We start from the raw sequence: 5,768 nt of genomic DNA, 5'->3' as shown, positions 1-5,768 counted from the left end.
CAATCGAAAGATACCGATGACATTATATAATAAAAGTGTTTTTAGATTTTTGATTCTGCTTTTAAATTCTGAGTAATTTTAATCTAAAGTTTCAAGATGTGAAAACTCGAGATAAAGCTAGTGGTAGCGTCGTGAATTTGACATCGACATGAACATATACACACATCAAGTATCATGTCATCATGTCAAACGGTTATATTTTTATTTTATGCACTTGGCGTCGCGACGCTACCGCGTCGCTTGATTTAAAATAATTTTTAATTTTGTCACATTGAAAATGACCCGATCGGAGTTGAAACGTTGTATTATATGTATGATTGTTTGAATTAAATAGTTCGTTAATTTACTTGGCTCTTTGCCCTTTTTATATTTACATTGTTTTATACATATAGAGCCTTATTAATTATTATAATAAATAATTGAATATAAAACTAATATAAATAATTAATATAAAGATGAAATTGACATCAGATTTTATTTCTCGGTTGTGGGTTGTGGGGGAGCTCACTATGATTAAACATCATTTGATACTTTTTATTTGATATTCGGATTTCAATAGGAAGTTGCTAGGTCCGCGCTTGGCGCTGCAGTCGCCCAAGAAGATTTTTGACTATATGGACTGCTAGCAGCAACTTCAGACTGGTAGCTAACCCATGCAATAGAAAGAGAAGAATATCTGTCAACATCTCCGATGTTAAGCCCCGCCCTATCGACCAAAAGCGCAGGAAATTCGAATGTACTTTAAGTTGTATCTATTATAAGATACTTATATTTTAAGTTTAACACGTAGAATTAGTTTAGTTTTTACTAAATTTGTAATGTGTACTGTGTATTATACGTTATTATCGTGTAAACAATGAATATTATTCTAAAAATTCTTAATTTAATGTTTACATAAAACATATGTAAATGAATATTAAAATGATAAATATTGAAAAATTTAAAGATAAAAATAAAAGAAAAATATAAAAACAAGATTATTTAATCTCATTTTAAATAAATAAGAGGTAAAATGTGAAATATACAAAGATTAATATAATAAAAATAGGTTATATTATATAAATTTAAAAAAAATTTTGTGCATGAAATAGAATTTGTATATTACACAATGCAAACTAATAACACTAGGATAGTTTGCAAATTTTGAGTAATTTTTAATGCAAAAAGGAAATAACTTTTTTACGTACTTTGAAATGCTAAACTATTTGGATCTGTCGCAAGAAGAATTGAATCGAAATTTTAAAATAGCATGTTAGCGTAACACGAAATAGATTGAAATACATTGAAATAGAATTTATGAAAAAATTATCATGAAAGCAGTATTTAAATACTGCACATCTGTCATGTTTAATTTTTTAATTAATCTAATTCTTTTCAAATGATTAGAGTACAACAAATGATGAGCAAGGCGAATCACTAGAATTCGATGATAATTGAGAAACGTTATCAGAGGGACGCAAATGTTAGATGGCTATTGCTGGACTTCAATACATAAATTAGCTCCAAAGTTATATAAAAAATAAAAGTAAAACGATCAACACTTTTAAATTTGCACCTGTGCGTCAAAGGTGTGCATATGCATTACATAAATTACGTTTAGAATCCTTGGGACCCTGAGCACGTCAATTGTGAATTGTGAAATTAGTTCACGCATTCCTTCATTGGTTGATGGGGGCGCGACACATCTTGACATCCAGTCTGAAGTTGCTGCTAGCAGTCCATATTATATAGTCAGAGAAGAAGATCGGGAAAAAATAAGAGATATCCACATGAATCCTAAACAAATATGTATGTAGGTTCATTCCACGTATTTTTGTCCGAAATAAATGAATCTAAATGAGAAAAGGCATCGCTCTCTCTCTCTCGTGAAGCGAGGGTATTTTATTTCATTTTACTAAATTGATGCGGTAAAATAATTACCGTAGACAATTATCTGCAGATTTAATCTGCAGAAGTCATATCTTTTAAAATCGATAATAATACACTAATTCACTTTTAAAGAGTTTATGAAGAAAACACATTTAAACTTTACATAAACTATCTGTTTTTAATATTTCTATTGATCAAATATATCACAATTATACATATGTTGACATACAGGATTCGTGGGTCATCGAAGTAGTTCTCGTACGATTGCCAAAGTTAAGCATGCGAGGTGTGATACAACATGAGGATGGGTGATCGTTTGGAAGTATCATGAAATTAAATCTCGAAATTAGAGAAAAACTTTCCTTTTACAATTTTGATGATGCTAAAATATGATGCTAATTAGTAATACTTACTTTAACAAAATAAAACTAGATTAATTAATTTTTAAATATTTCAATGAAACTCTTCTTTCCATATAATAGGAATTCGGCTAATAAATCTCAATGGATTCTTACAAGTTTTCCTGACCGGTATCCTATTTAAAAGTAGGACATTTTCTAATCGGATTCTAACGAGATTTTTTAAACAGAATCTACTAGTAACTATAGGGAAAACTAACCGAAATCCTACTTAAATTTTTACATGGGTGTTCTTTGATGCGGATTTTGAGTTTTCTTTTCGTTTGGTCTACATATATTGCGTTACATTCAATACAATTGATTTTGTATACGACATTACATTTCAAATAAATTTCGGTGACATTTTTTTGTATTTTAATTATTTTTCTTCACGCGTGCACGTAATGTGCCTTACACCTTAACGCTTTTGCGTGCAGTAAATAAACAATACCTCAAGCCGTTAAGTTATTTCTCTAATCCCACTCTTCTGCGCAAAAACGTTGCTGTATAGGGCACATTACGACGAGCACTTGTAATGAAAAATTCTATGTGTAACAGTGGGGGCATATTTGTTTATAGGTCGGCACGGACGCTCGTACGTAGAGAACCTCTAGGGGTGCGTTCCAAAACTCGACTCTGTCAACTCTGAGTATCTTTCATCTTTGTTGTTCGCCGAATGTTGAACAAAGATAAAAGATACTCGGAGTTGACAGAGTCGAATTTCGGAACGCAACCAGTAGAGAGAATCGCCAACTTGGTCACGTGACCAACTACGTGATTGGCTGGAGGAAATGAGCAGATTTGGGCATCTCGATGCCAATGCATTGACGTCAGAACACATGGCAGCCCCATCCTTTGCGGATATGTGCGAACCATCGACATATAGTACTGGATGGAGCATGCGGCGAAATCTCTTTGATCTTTCGTGTTGACGGACCTAGAAAGAGTAAGGTAAATGTTTGGGCACGGAATTCTCTTTCTACTATTGTCCTATTGGTCGAATTGTTTTGCAGGAGAGGGAGGACAGTAACGTATTCTTTAAAGTCAGGAGCCATTACAGAGGTATTATTACGCAGTAATACTATACTGCGGTGCAGATTAAAATCGGAAAATTATACACATTATATTAGATACAAAATAAAATTGAGTAATATGGTTTCTACGTGTATTTTATGTAAGACTAAGACTTTGAGTACAGATGTGTCACTGGGCCTTTGATTACATGATTTACTACTACCCAAACATCATTCTATTTCTTTCTAGGTCTGTCAACATGGTTTGGATGCTATATTCCGTCCAGTACTATATGTCGATGGTGCGAACGATGGGGCCCCCATGTGTTCTGACGTCAATGCATTGGCGTCGAAATGCCAAAATCTGCTCATTTCCTCCAGCCAATCACGTAGTTGGTCACGTGACCAAGTTGGCGATTCTCCCTACTAGAGGTTCTCTACTCGTACGCACTTGCTTCGCTCGTGCGCTCGCGCCCGGCCACGCTATAAACAAATATGCCCCACTGTTACACAATGTACTATTGTTCAACTGATTTAATCCTTTATCCAACGGTGAAAAGTGATTTGTTAACACATTTTGCTGCTTTTCTGATACATTTTTTATGCACATAAGGCAAAACAAAATACTTTTTATCGTTAGAATCGTCATTATTTAAAGTGTTATTATTCCTGTCATTATTATTAACAGTAAGTTTATTAAAAAATTTTTTTAATTTAACAGTTATTTTTTTGAAAAATCAATTGTAAGAGGTAATCATTATTTAATAACATTTGGATGCACAATTTCATATTTTCCTTATAAAATGTAAGATGAGTCAACATTATCGCTCTGTCAATTAAATTAAATATGCTTCCTATTTTATGACATATTGGGTGATTAAAAAAATAGAATAAATATCTTCCAGAAAAACTTTTTACGGAACCAATTGATTATGATTGTATCATCCTTTACAAATAAAATTAAAGTTGAAGGACTCTTTATATGAAAATAATAATTAAAACGAGGTGAAGGACAATGAGAGTCAATTCGTAAGTAAACAAGAAAGCGATTATAACATAAAAATTATAATATGAATTTTTAAAGAAAAAGAATACAATATAATACTTAGCCGCTTTAAAATTAGAATATCGGTCAATATATAATAGTATAAAAAATCGCTCGATGTAAAATGTCGTAACAAGTTTCGACTCTTGGTTTGAGTCCTCTTCAGACGTTCAACAAAAATTCTTTAATCCAATATAATTGAGACAACACATTTCTCACTGACTCCTCGATTTCCCTCTTCGTTACACAACATTGACAATACAATATGAAAGTTAAACTTTCATATTGTAAACTGACAAATCGTTTTTGCTGATACATTGTTTCAATACGACTTTGCCATCTTGTATTGTCAATGTTGTGTAACGAAGAGGGAAATCGAAGAGTCAGTGAGAAATGTGTTGTCTCAATTATATTGGATTAAGGAATTTTTGTTGAACGTCTGAAGAGGACTCAAACCAAGAGTCAAAACTTGTTACGACATTTTACATCGAGCGATTTTTTATATTATTATATATTGACCGATATTCTAATTTTAAAGCGGCTAAGTATTATATTGTATTCTTTTTCTTTAAAAATTCATATTATAATTTTTATGTTATAATCGCTTTCTTGTTTACTTACGAATTGACTCTTATTGTCCTTCACCTCGTTTTAATTATTATTTTCATCCTTTACAGTTAAAAGACAAATCCAAAAAGCTCAGAGTACGATCATTTTATAACTCTATTGTGAATTGTAGGCGTTTATGAAAACTCTATTAAAAACGTTAACAATTTTATAAATTTGATATTCCGGTGCAGCTAAAATTATGTCGTCTACATATAATAATTAGATTTCACTCACTTTTTGCAATGCAAAGCATAAAGGAAAACAGTCTAAATCGAGCGGTAACAAGTTTTAATTAATAGTTTACAATATTACTAAAAAATATAAAATGAAAATATAAAAAATATATAAAAGTATAAAAATACAGAACGTTTCGCAATTCACAGGTTCAGCAATTCATCGAGAATATCATTTTTTAATTAATTTTATCTGACAAAAATTTATATAGTTTATAGTTCAAAACTATTGTTAACATGTTTGTTATTATAGATGAGACTAACAAATATTATTTAGTGCATATATTTGGTTAAAGGATAGAGGGCTGTATTAATCGATGATACTGTAAATCTGAGAAGCAAATTAATTTTATGACTCTTTGGAAGACCATAAGCTTTCAGTAAATTGGAACCCATAAAAAAAACCTTTTTTTAAAAAAAGAAAAAAACATACGCCAAGTGCATATAAAAGATACTGAACTTCTTGATCAAAAACAGATATGAGATAAATTGACCAAGTGTATTCTTCATTACGCCAGTCACATAAGACAGACCGAAAGTGACTATAATTGTCAACTGGATTATAGTGAAGAAAAAACTTGGCGTGCCCGGGTCGCATTAA

The 5,768-nt window shown here is 31.5% G+C and overlaps 1 protein-coding gene across 1 annotated transcript in view; it reads right to left on the bottom strand.

The window, feature by feature from the left end:
• LOC108780784 (uncharacterized) overlaps positions 1-5,768 on the bottom strand; it is a 27,845-nt gene that overhangs the window by 2,236 nt on the left and 19,841 nt on the right. The gene's annotated exons all lie outside the window — the stretch shown is intronic.

The sequence above is a fragment of the Cyphomyrmex costatus genome, unplaced genomic scaffold, assembly GCF_001594065.2.
Source record: "Cyphomyrmex costatus isolate MS0001 unplaced genomic scaffold, Ccosl1.0 scaffold740, whole genome shotgun sequence".
Lineage (NCBI taxonomy): Eukaryota > Metazoa > Arthropoda > Insecta > Hymenoptera > Formicidae > Cyphomyrmex > Cyphomyrmex costatus.
The sequence above is the reverse complement of the archived record's forward strand: the minus strand, read 5'-3'. Positions and strand labels throughout refer to the sequence as shown.